The 13,136-nt window shown below is 42.9% G+C and overlaps 1 protein-coding gene across 1 annotated transcript in view; it reads right to left on the bottom strand.

Moving 5' to 3' along the window:
- RAB3B (RAB3B, member RAS oncogene family) overlaps positions 1-13,136 on the bottom strand; it is a 71,173-nt gene that overhangs the window by 46,140 nt on the left and 11,897 nt on the right. The gene's annotated exons all lie outside the window — the stretch shown is intronic.

The following is a 13,136-nucleotide window of genomic DNA, read 5'->3' as shown; positions in this document are numbered from 1 at the left end:
CTTTCTAGTTCATTCCTTCTAGATTCCCAGCTGCAAGTCTTCAATCTCTACCATCTTTTCACTGCCTTTACATCATCACCTCCTTCTCTGCCCAGCTTGAATTCTAGAGCCAATTATGACACTGGTTTCCCGCACACACCTCAGACTCTGTTGGTCCTCGATTCCTTTGTCATACCCATTCAGCAAAACAATACTTTCATTAGAGCCAACTCTCTCCCTCTTCTGTGACTGCATCCACAGAGCAAAACATGGTTGGAGCAAACACACAACTATGCTCTGAATTCATGAATTTAAATTTATGATCACTAATTTCAAGTGGAGCCTTAATGCTAATCAGCAATCAAATTACATTTCCCTAGTCTATCCTCTCTCCCACATTCTGAGACAACTTTCTCCTCTGTTCTTGAATCTCTGCGTCCCCTCTCCCAACCTCACTCTCAGCTGATGACCTTGCTTCCTACTCCACCAAAAAAGTGTATCCAAGAGAATTCCCACCAGCACATGTAGCCCCTAGCTGTGTGTGTGTGTGTGTGTTAAGTCACTTCAGTCGTGTCTGACTCTGCGATGCTATGTCTTTAGCCTGCCAGGCTTCTCTGTCCATGAGATTCTCCAGGCAAGAATACTGGAGTGAATTGTCATGCCCTCCTCCAGGGGATCTTCCTGACTTAGGGAGGATCCTGATAGAACCCGAGTCACTTTATGTCTCCTGTATCGGCAGGTGGGTACTCTCCACTAGCACCACCTGGGAACCCAACCCCTAGCTGCACCTGTGCCCATTCCTTCCAGCTCTGCCATGTTAATATGGATGCCCAGTCTGTGCTCCTAGCAAGGACTCACACTGTGTCATCCCACTCTCACACTCTCATCAACTCAAGGACACTGTCCTAGAAGCTCTCCTCTGTCTCCCACAATATCAGTTTTGTTTTCTTTCTTTGTTGGTTGCTTGATTTGTTGATCTCTATTGAATTGTCCCACCAGCACACAAACATGATGCAACTTCTCTCATCTTAAAAAACAAAAATCAGAAACATTTTCTGACTAACATCCCCCTTCACCTTCAACTACCAAAAATCCTTAAAAGTGCTATGTACGCCTGGTCTCTCTAGTTTCTCCTCTCTCACTCTTAGCAGGCTTTCATTGCCACTACTCCACCAAAACAGCTAGAGTCAAGGTTACCAATAAAATTCCTGCTGCTAGATCCAGTGGTCAATCCTCAGTCCTCATACAGGCTGAGCAGCAGCACTGGACACAGCTTATCTCTTCTCCCTCTAGAAAATTCTGTTTGGCTGCAAAGACCCTGCATTTTCCCCTTTCAGTTGTTCTTTTTCAGTATCCTTTGTGATTATCTTCCCAACATCCTCATGTTGGAATATCTCTGGTCTTTACTCCTTAGAATGTTCCTTTCTATCTTCACACCCTCCCTTTTTATCTTGTTTGGCTTCATGGTTTTAAATACCTTCTCTATGCTAATGACTTACTAATTTATATCTCCAGGCAGGGCCTCTGCCCTGACCTTCAGATTCATTTATCCAATAGCCTATTCTATATCTCTACTTGGTTATCGGACTTCCCTGGTGGCTCAGATGGTAAAGCGTCTGTCTACGATGAGGGAGACCTGGGTTCAATCCCTGGGTCGGGAAGATTCCCCTGGAGAAGGAAATGGCAATTCACTCCAGTACTATTGCCTGGAAAATCCCATGGACAGAGGAGCCTGGTAGGCTACAGCCCATGGGGTCACAAAGAGTCGGACACGACTGAGCGACTTCACTTGGTTATCTAACAGGCATCTCAAATTTAACATAACCAAAACTCAGTACCCAGTTGTCTCCCCAAATCCTGATGCCCCCGAAGTCTTCCAGCTCTGAGTCAGAGGCATCATTAACCTTCTAGCTGCTCAGTCCAAACACGTGGGATCATCCCTGACTCCTCTCCTTCCTTCTCTCCCACATCCAATTTAACAAGAGACCCTGTCAACAATATTTTCAAACCATACACACTTTGACTACCATCACTGACCACTTTCACTACCACTACTCCTACCCTTCTACTTCAAACCACAATCATTCCCAGCCTGATTATTACAACTCCTAACCAATCTTCCCACTTCTGCCTGTTGTTGGTTTATAATTTATTCTTGAAACAGACATACCCTGTCTCAGAGCAATCCTGTTAAATATTAAAGTGCAAGACACTAAAATATTCTGGAATTAGTAGTGATGGTTGCACAATTTTGTGAATACTAAAATTCACTGAACTGTAAACCTTTAAAAGGTGAATTTTATGATATAAGAATTATATCTCAATTTTTAAAAGTTATTAAGTGCAGCATGGATTGGATCCTGAAGCAGTAAAAGAACATTAGTTGAAAAACTAGTGAAATTCAATTGATGTCTATTTAGCTACTAATACTGTATCAATTTTAACTTAGTTTTGGCAAATGTACCATGGTTATATAGGGAAACTGGGTGAAGGATATATGGGAACTCTCTGTTCTATCAATCACTGGAAATTTTCTATAAATCTAAAATTATCAAAAACTACAGTTTATTTTAAAAAAATATAAGTCAGATCATATAATTCCACTGCCCAAAATTCTCCCATCTCATCCAGAGTAAAACCCAAAGCCTTCAGAGATTTTTCTGAGGAAACTCCATATTGTTTTCCATGGCAGCTGCTCCATTTTACATTCCCAACAACAGTGTACAAGGGCTCCAAGTCTTTGGCAACGCTTAATATCTTTTTAGCTTTATAACAGCCACCCTAACATGTATGAGAATATATTTCCTGGTATTGATTTGCATTTCCTAGTGCTGCTGAGCATTTTGTCATATACTTGTTGGACCTTTCATATGTGTCTTTGGAGAAATGTCTATTCAAGTCCTTTGACAGAGCTACCATATGATCCAGAAATTCTACTTCTGGGTATGTATGTATTCAAAAGAATTGAAATAAGAACCTCAGAGAGATATCTGCAATTTCATGTTTTTTGTTGTTGTTCAGTTGCTAAGTCATGTCTGACTCTCTCCGACCCCAAGGACTGTAGCACGCCAGGACTCCCTGTCCCTCACTATCTCCTGGAGTTTGCCTGAGTTCATGTCCATTGAATCAGTGATACCATTCAACCATCTCATCCTCTGTATCCCTCTTCTCCTCTGCCCTCATTCTTTCCCAGCATTAAGGTCATTTCCAATGAGTCAGCTGTTCACATCAGGTGATCAAAGTATTGGAGCTTCAGCTTCAGCATCAGTCCTTCCAACGAGTATTCAGTGTTGATTTCCTCTACAACTGACTGGTTTGATCTCCTTGTTGTCCAAGGGACTCTCAAGAATCTTCTCAGCTTCTCTGGTGGCTCAGACAATAAACAACCTGCCTGCAATGCGGGAGACCCCAGTTTGATCCCTAGGTTGGGAAGACCCCCTGGAGAAGGGAATGGCTACCCACTCCAGTATTCTTGCCTGGAGAATTGCATAGACAGAGCTGGGCCAGGCTACAGTCCATGGGGTCAAAAAGAGTCAGACACGACTGAGCAACTAATATCTGAATCCCATGTTTACTGCAGCATTATTCATATTAATCAAGATATGGAAACAACCCAAACGTCCACTGATTTAGACAGATGAAGAGAAAGTGGTATAAACACACAATGGAATATTATTCAGCCTTAAAAAAGGAGATTTTTGCCATTTGTAACATGGATGAATCTGGAAGACATTATCCTAAGTGAAATAAGCCAATAACATTACTGCATAATTCTACTTATATGAGATATCTAAAATAGTCAAATAAAAGCAGAAAATAGAACCGTGGTTTCCAGGGGCTGAGGGGAGAGGAAGTGAGGACTTGATGAATTTGCTATAAAGTTTCAGTTATACAAGGTGCAAGTTCTAGAGATCTGCTGTAAAACCTAGTACCTGTAAGTTAGCAGAACTGTAGTATTTACTTAAAATTTTTAAGAGGCCAAACCTCATGTTAACTGCTCTTACTACTGAAAAAAAAGGAGGGGGTAAGAGTGCACAAGGAATCTTTGGAGTTGAATAAGTCTATTATCTTGATTGTGCTGATGGTTTCAGAAGTATTTGCATGTGTCCAAACCCATCGAATTATAGACATTAAATTTGTGCATGTTTTTGTATAACAATTACACCTTTTGGGTTAAAAAAAAAACAAACCCAAAGACTTACAAGGCCTCCAAGGCCCAAGACAATCTAGCCCTCCCACTAACTCCAGCTTCATCTGTGACCACTCTCCTGCTCCAGTCCCCTTGGCCTTCTACTGTCCCTGGAATGTGCCAAGCATACCCCTGCCTCAGGGCTTCTGCACTTGCCTTCCCTTCTGCCCGGGATCCTCTTCCTCTAAATAACCTATTCCTCCTTTAGAATTTTACTGAAAAGTGCCCTGCTCAGTGAAGTTCACCCTGACCACCTTGATTAAATTTATAAACAGCCCACCTATCCTAGCCTATCCCCCTTGCCTGCTGCATTTTCCTCCGGAGTACTTATCACAGAACATACTGCATATTTATTTATTGCCAGTCTCCCTCCTTAAATCTAGGGGAATGTAGGAAAGGGAATTCCATTTGTTACTTTCACTGCTGTGTCTGTTGCACCTGAAACAATGCTTGGTGCACACAATGTAAATATTGCTGAATGAATGAATGAGTAAATAAACAAACAAACACATAGAAGTTTGTTGTGGCTGGAAAGGATAGGGCGAGTGGGAGGTGGAGCAGAGGCAAGAGCTGTGACTGGGAGATGTGGGAGGATTGCAGTCACCTCACAGAAAGAACATCCTACAAAGCACATGGCAACTGACCCTATCTCTTATATCTGCCCTCATTTCAGCTTATGAGAGCCCCCTCTTGCTTGGAATATCTCTATTACACCCTCCCCTCTTGCCTTACCCTGCAATCTCCTCCCCCTTCCTCCCAGAGGTCTTTCTTACCCGCTTTATATACTGAACTCTCCCTTCCCTGCATGCCACTGCATATACTCAGCACCACAGTTTATTTTATTAATATTAAAATGTTGAGGGTTACCAATTGTATTGATGCAATTGAAAAGCAAAAGAGAGCAAGCACTTAAATACAATTTATGGTAACAGAAAAGAATACTGCAGAGAGTTGTTTAAAGACCACATCAAGTTGTCCACATCACTAATTGCCAGTGTTTCACAATTAGTAAAATACATAGCAGTGGCTCAGTGGTGAATCTGCCTGCCAATGTGGGTTTGATCCTGGGAAGATCCCAGGAGAAGGAAATGGCAACCCACTCCAGTATTCTTGCCTGAAAAACCCCCTGGACAGAGAAGACTGGCAGGGGGTCCATGGGGTTGCAAACAGTCAGACATGACTCAGTGACTAAAACAAATGAAAACAAACAAAATATATAGCTACATATCCCTGTAAGACACAAATAACTTCTCCCCGAGTTAGGGCAGTAACACAAAGCTGCTGACCCAACAGTTCAAGCGTGTGCAGCAAATGTCTTGGCTACTTCTTTCCTACAGCTATACAATTAAAAATTACACAAGGAGCTGTGTGGTTAGGGGAGGAAAACCAAAACAGTATTGTGCTCATTAAATAAAGAGAAGTCCTGATGAAAAATTGTCAGCAACACACATTTTAGCCCTTAATGGTCTTCTGAATTGTTTTCTCTTCTCAACTAAACTGCATGTGCCATTAGGGCAGGGCTCTGGCAAAGCAGTCAGCCATCAACACCACTCAGCTTGAGAGTCAGAGAAAGCACTCAGGTGGATGTTCCTCAACTCCTAAAAAGGATGCAGAATCAGCTCAGATCACATTTAGACTTTCAGTTGCCACAAATCAACCCTTGAGAGAAACAGAGTTAATAAAAACAAGACTACCAATGAAGGATCATTTACTGTGTACCAGCCACTAGGCTAAGCATTGTCTCATATTATTCTCTCAACAACACAAGGCAGATGTTACTAAAATTATCCTTATTTTCTTTTATTTATTTATTTATTTATTTTTTTATATCCTTATTTTAGAAAGAGGAAAGTGAAGTACAGGGAAATAATGGGACTTGAACTAGGTGACGGCAGCAGAAGTGGTTCTGGAGCACAGGTTGCTCCATCCAAAGGCCGTGCCCCTGATCACATGCTGTGCTGCTTCTTGAACAAGTAAATCATTGCAGGGATCTCAGAACGCAGCCACAGAGTCAAAAACTGAGGTCAGCCTGGACCACAGAGGGAATGAATGAGACGGAGAGCCCTGCTCCTGAGGATGTTATTATATGCTAGAGCCAGCTTTCATTACCATAAAGCCACCTCCTCCATGGAGCCCTCTCTGATGCTCTCAAGTTTAGAAGGAGCGCTCCCTCTCTGAACTCTCAAAACTTTCTGTACCTCTCTCAAGGCATCATTAATATTTGCAGCATCGTCGCTATTTGTGTACATGTTATACCTCTCTTAACACCCGACCACCACCCTCTCCTTCGAAGGAGGGATACTGTTTCACCAATCCCTGCAGAGCCTACCAGAGCCAGACACACAATATGGGTCCTTGAAAGCAAGTGTGATTTTGCACACATCTTTTGATTATAAAGATCTTCCCCAACACTAACCTGAAAACCTCTTAGCTCAATTGCCAACACCCAGTACAAATGGCCCCTTTTTGTGAAGCCTAAAATAGCTTTCCCAGGCAGAGATAGTAGCTCCTTTCCTGAGTTCCCACGGCACTTTCTTCATCCCTTTATATCACTTATTTTGTATTGTAGCTGTTTATTTGCCCTGTTATGACAGTGCCTGACACATAATAGGCACACATGTTTATTGAATGAATGAATGTGCAAATGGCTTGTGGGTTACTTCTCTTCCTCCCACGCCAATTTGGGTGGCAGGAAGGCAGTGGTGGCCCCAAAATGTGCAGGCCCCTAGAAGAGCAGATCAGGATTGCTGGTTCACTCTTTTGCAAGTTACAAAAGCAGACGATGCCTGCAATTCTGATTTGACCTCCCATAGTCTTTGTTGTGATTTTAAAAATCAGATTAAACTTCCTAGCAGCTGGTTCCTACCGGCTTTGGGAAGATGAAAGTATCAACATGTCTCTGCAGCCACACCAGGAAATTTGCTGCCTAGAAAAATCGATTCTGAATATCATAAGAGCTAAGTAGGGAATGTTGTACTCAGCAATGTCTCCATATTCCTGAAGCCACAGGGACCTGTCACAGCCCACGTATTCCTGTTCCTCCTCCAGCCTCTTCTGTGCTGTCCATCGGCCTCTCTGTGGGTCTGCATTATGTTCTGGTGGCCAGATTTCAACTTCCTGAAGGTGGCATTAAGGACCCTGCAATGGGCCCTTGGTAAAGTCCTCTCTCTCTGGACCTCAGCCTCCTCATGTCTAAAATGAGACTGAGATGTGATAAGCTCCAAGCTCACAGGCTTGTTGGCACCAAACAAGATGGCAGGCGTTCTCAGCAGGAAGTCTGAGCCTTTTAAGCCACAGACGGGACCTGTTTCAGGGAGTTAGCAGAGGGGGCTCTCATTAGAGACAAGGGAACCCGAGTCAGAGCCCTGAAAAGTGGGGAGAATTTATATTAGGTTTTTTCCATGTTATTAATAGATGCTGTAGTAATCAGAATAATGGTCCCCAAAAGATATCCATGTCTTAATCCCCAGAACCTGTGAATATATTACCTTGCATGGGAAAAGGGACTTAGAAAATGTGATTAAGTTAAGGTTTTAAAATGGGAAAGATTATCTCAATCATTCAGGTGAGCCCAAGGTAATCATATGGGTCATTATAAGAGAAAGGCAGGAAGTCAGAGAGAGAGAGAGGTTGACAAAATTTACACAGCTGGCTAAAAGACGGAGGAAGGGATTGTATGGCGCAGTGCCCCTTCCCCCAAAATCATCACCAACACAACAAAACAACTTGCATAATGGAAGTACACACAAGCACCATAGTGACTGAGGATTTCAGAGGAGGGAGGTCAGAGAAAGAAAAAGAGGATGGAGAACAGCAATTCCAGGACAAGCCCAGGAGTGAGGACAGTGATCTTTAAATCCTTCACAAAACACAGAATTCTTGAACTCTCGACAGAAAAATGTTGGGCCAGCCAGTCCATTTCTCATTCTCTAAACAAGTAATTCCAGACACAAGAGACACACCTATTTTTAAGTCTTCCTGACAAGAAGGTCACCAAAAAAAAAAAAAAAAGCCTCGCTAGTGGGAGTGAGAAAGAGGACATCCTGGCCTTCCAGAGTGGAGGCCCCTTCCATTGCATCCCCTGACAGAGACCAAGCCTGGAGTGAGCCTTTTAAATTGTGAATAGAATTGAGCCTGAGCCCCATTTGCAAGCTGGGGATGCGATCCAAGTCACAGTTTAGTGATTCCTGAGCTCAGCACCTCAGTGCTGGAGTTGGAAATAAGTTGATTTTTTTTTCCTCATGGCCCTTATCACAGATGAAATTAGATATTTTTCACTCATATACTTAGTGTCTACTCTGGCCACCTGATGCAAAGAGTTGACTCACTGGAAAAGACCCTAACGCTGGGAAAGATTGAAGGTAGAAGGAGAAGGGGACAATAGAGGATGAGATGGTTGGATGGCATCACCGACTCGATGGACATGAGTTTGAGCAAGCTCTGGGAGTTAGTGATGTACACGGAAGCCTGACATGCTGCAATCCACGGGGTTGCAAAGAGTCAGACACCACTGAGTGACTGAACAGTGACAGTTAGTGTCTATCTCCCCCACTTCAATGAAAACTCCAAGAGAATAGAAAGAGTATTTCCCCACAGCTAGCACAGTGCCTAGCACAGAGGGAGTACCAGATAAATGTCTACTGAATGAATAAAAGAAAGGAGTTCACTGTTTGGCTCTGCACAAGTAATTTGACATCTCTAGGCTCAACCACCTATATTGGTGGGGTATATATATACCTCCCTGGTGGCTCAGACAGTAAAGAATCCACCTGCAATGCAGGAGACCTAGGTTTGATCCCTGGGTTGGGAAGATCCCCTGGAGGAGGGCATGGCAACCCAGTTCAATATTCTTGCCTGGAGAATCCCCATGGACAGAGGAGCCTAGCCGGCTAAAGTTCATGGGATCGCGAAGAGTCAGACAAGACTGAGCAACTAAGCATATATATATATATATAAAATTGTATTTATTTTTGGCTGTGCTGGGTCTTTTTTGCTGCATGGGCTGTTGTGATGAACAGGGGCTACCCTCTAGTTGTGGTGCATGGGCTTCTTTCGTTGCAGAGCAGAGGCTCTAGGGCTTGTGGGCTTTAGCATTTGTGGCTCGCAGGCTCTTGAGCACAGGTTCAGTAGTTGTGGTGCACAGGCTTAGGTACTCTGTAGCTTGTGAGATCTTCCCGGATCAGAGATCAAATATCTTCCTGCAGTGGCAGGTGGATTCTTTACCACTGAGCCACCAGAGAAGCCCAACCACCCATTCTTTAAGGAGATAACTACCTCCTTGGGTCAGAGGGAAGATGTGAAGACACAAAGAATGATTTAAAGCACACACAGGAAGAATTCACATGACTGACAATATCCATAATCCTGAGCTACTCAAAGCTTCATAATTCTCCTTGGACTTTCCTTTCCATGTCTTCCCTTGAACTTCACAACATCCCACGAGGCAAGAAGAGAGAGGATTATTTTCTCCTTTTGATCTTTGGGGAAACAGGTCCATGGAGGGGAAGAGTTACTCCAGATCACACAATGACCACACTGCAGGGCAGAGCCAGGACTAAAACCCAGGATTCCTGGGTTGGCTCCATCATCCCACAGACCCCCGGATTCTTCCCTTCCCCCAGACCCAATAGCCCTCACAATGGGTAGTGGAAGGCCAACTCCCACCCTTCTCTTCCCACAGGTCCCCAGGGGTTGCTTGGCAACTAGCACCCAAGCAATAAGTGGCCTCTAGTCAGGTCTGTTGCTGTGTAGTTAACAATTCTCCCTCCTCCCTCCACACCTGTGCATGCTCTCACTCTCTGTTAATGAGATTTCTCCCCTACCCTTACCTCCCCAGTCAGATTATCTTCTCTAGTCCACAGTAATTAACCTTTCTGGACACAGAAGAGGCTCTCAAGGACTTACACGGCGAGGGACGCTGAGAAACAAGGCACCACCAGTACCCTCACGATCCCCCAGGGGTGGCAGAAACTCCTTCTGTGAATGGTCCTGCGCAGCAATATTAACCTCCTCTTCTTCCCTCTCCACCTTCCACCCTGACAATGGCTTTTTGAAATCCCCTGGGAGAGACTGAATGAGCTTGAGAAATTTAATTGAACGCTTCATACAGTGCTAATGAATCCCCAGATGCCATTCCAGCACTTCTGGAACCACAGGTGGGAAACCTTGGGAGGGAAGTCAGTCACTGTCTGCATGAGCGTCAGGAGCAGGGAGAGGACAGAACCTAACTTTTATTGTATTCTTAATACACAGTATTGCAGGCACAATACTATGTTATCACGTGTAGCTTCCCCTCGACAAACCTGTGAGACCTTTATAGTTGAGGATATTACCTACTCATAGAAGTGGAGTGACTTGCCAAAGCCTATATATCTGCCTGCTTCAGTACACAAAAGATATTAAAATACATTACAATGACGAAGGCAATATTCAAATGCCTACATTTTAATGCATTTATGAACAGTACAGAAATGCTTATTTTCTGCTACAGAAAGTACATATGCATACAAACACACACACACAAAAAAAACCTTTGCTAATTTTTTTTTAGCAAAAGCAATGTGCTTATGTCAGATCATATTAGATTGTCATTGATTTTACCTCAAAACATGGCTAACATTGAACTTGTGCTAGGTGTTGGGGAAACATGTCTAGCCATTTTCTGTGCTCACTTAGGCTCACTATAATTAGTATAGTCCTCAATCAGAAGCTTCTTTGTGGGCTTCTTTTAAAGCTACATATATATCATGGGGGTTCATTTCATTAAAAATTGATAGTACAATCAATAAACCCACTTAATGAGGCACAGGAAAATGGCAAAAGCTCACAGTGGGCTGAAAATGAATAAAAGAGTGAGGGAACCGCCACTGCCAATCCCTTAGAAGGGCAGACTTGTCTCCTTCCACCTGAAGAGTGTTTGAGTGTAGGATATACAACCACCTAATGTGGAGATCAAATGAAGACATCCGTGTCAATCCATATAGCAAATATTAGTATACACTGATCTTGTATTCAAAGATAATAAACTCTAGTAAGTTTCTTCAGCTCCCTAAGGAATAATCAGGCATGTAGCCTCTGACCCATGTCAAGAACCTTTTATTTATTGTCTAAGGTCTCTCTAACCCCCAAACTGCCACCCGACAGCCTCTCCAGCAAATTTCTCTTAGCATCCCCTCCTGGCTCTTTCTCAGATTGCTCCATTTTCACTGGATTGCTCGCCATGCCCTGAATATCCTGTGCTTTCAGCCCACTCTGTACACTGGCTGCAGGGAGGATGTCAGACTACACAAATGGAAGCACTGGCACATAACAGGCACTTAATAAATGCTGATTGATCCTTACCATGAGGTAGTTAAACTAGATCAGTGGTTCTTCAATTTTACCCTACCTCAAAACACCCGGATGGTTTGTTATAGCACATTGTTCGGCTATACCCCAGAGTTTCTGATTCTCTGGGTGTGAGGAGGAACCTGAGTTTCTGCATCTCTAACAAATTCCTAATGGTGCTGATGCGGTTGATCTGGACACCACACTTCTAGAACCAGTGAACTAAATGGTCTGCATAGTTTCTCCCATTTCCAGTGGTTTATGATTCCTTGATGCTTTTAATAGAGAATAAATAAAATAAACTTTTATCTCTATATGAATTAATACTTAATATGACCACAAATGGAAACATGGGCTCTATAATACCTAATGGACACAGTGTAGAGAAAAAAAACTCATAGTTTAGAATCAGAAGATCTGCATTGGAATCTCACTTTGTAGCTGTGTGGTCAACTTAAGGTAAATTAATTATGCTCTGAATATCTGTCCCATGGGGTTGTGAAATAATATTAATACATGGAAAAAAATTGTAAAACAAAAAGTACTGTATACAGATTATACTAATAACATATAAGCACAATGTATTAATGTTGAGTGGACTGATAATAAATAATACATTTTGAATACTTTAAATCACAGATTTTTAAAATTTCCAACCTCAATGCTAATTCATTATCAAAAAGTATATGATGTACATGTTGCTATTATCATCTCAAATATGTATCTCTTTTATTAGTAAACTGGTAAATACCAATAATAGTAACTGTGGTAGCCAGTTTCCAAGATGGTCCCCAATAATCCTCACTTCCCAGGACTCATACTTTTGTATAGTTTCTTTCTACACTGAATTAGTGACCAATAGCATACTCTACAGAGAAGGCAATGGCAACCCACTCCAGTACTCTTGCCTGGAAAATCCCATGGACGGAGGAGCCTGGTAGGCTGCAGTCCATGGGGTCACTAAGAGTCAGACATGACTGAGCAACTTCACTTTCACTTTTCACTTTCATGCATTGGAGAAGGAAATGGCAACCCACTCCAGTGTTCTTGCCTGGAGAATCCCAGGGTCAGGGGAGCCTGGTGGGCTGCCGTCTATGGGGTCGCACAGAGTCAGACACGACTGAAGTGACTTCTAGCAGCACCAGCAGCATACTCTAATTAGAGACATCACCACTTCGGTTTGGTTTCTTGGATCTCTCCCCCTAGCTCCATGTCATTAAGACATTGTATGAAGAGAGCCATGTAGGAAGGAACAAAGGTCTTCTACTAAAGCCAGTGCCAGACACATGAGTAAGCCACCTTGGAAAGGAATCTTTCAGGTCCGCTCAAGCCTTCAGATGACTGCAACCCAAACCAACATCTGCCAGCAACCTCATAATAGATCACAAGCCAGAAACCAAGCCACTCCCAAATATTCAATCCACAGAACTGTGTGTTAATGAATTATTGTTGTTTTAAGCCATCAAGTTTTAAGGTGATTACACAGTGATAGATTATGGACACAGTAGCTAACATTTACTGTACATTTACTACGTTCCAGGAACTATGCTAAGCAATCACCAACCCTATGATATAGGTGTCATTATAATCCCCAAAGAGGAAAGCCTGGCCTAGAGAGGTTAAGTAACTTAGTCCAGGTTCC

This window comes from Oryx dammah, unplaced genomic scaffold (assembly GCF_014754425.2).
Source record: "Oryx dammah isolate SB20612 unplaced genomic scaffold, SCBI_Odam_1.1 HiC_scaffold_28, whole genome shotgun sequence".
NCBI classification, from domain to species: Eukaryota; Metazoa; Chordata; class Mammalia; order Artiodactyla; family Bovidae; genus Oryx; species Oryx dammah.
Note: the sequence above shows the minus strand (reverse complement) of the source record. Positions and strands in the feature narration are given on the sequence as shown.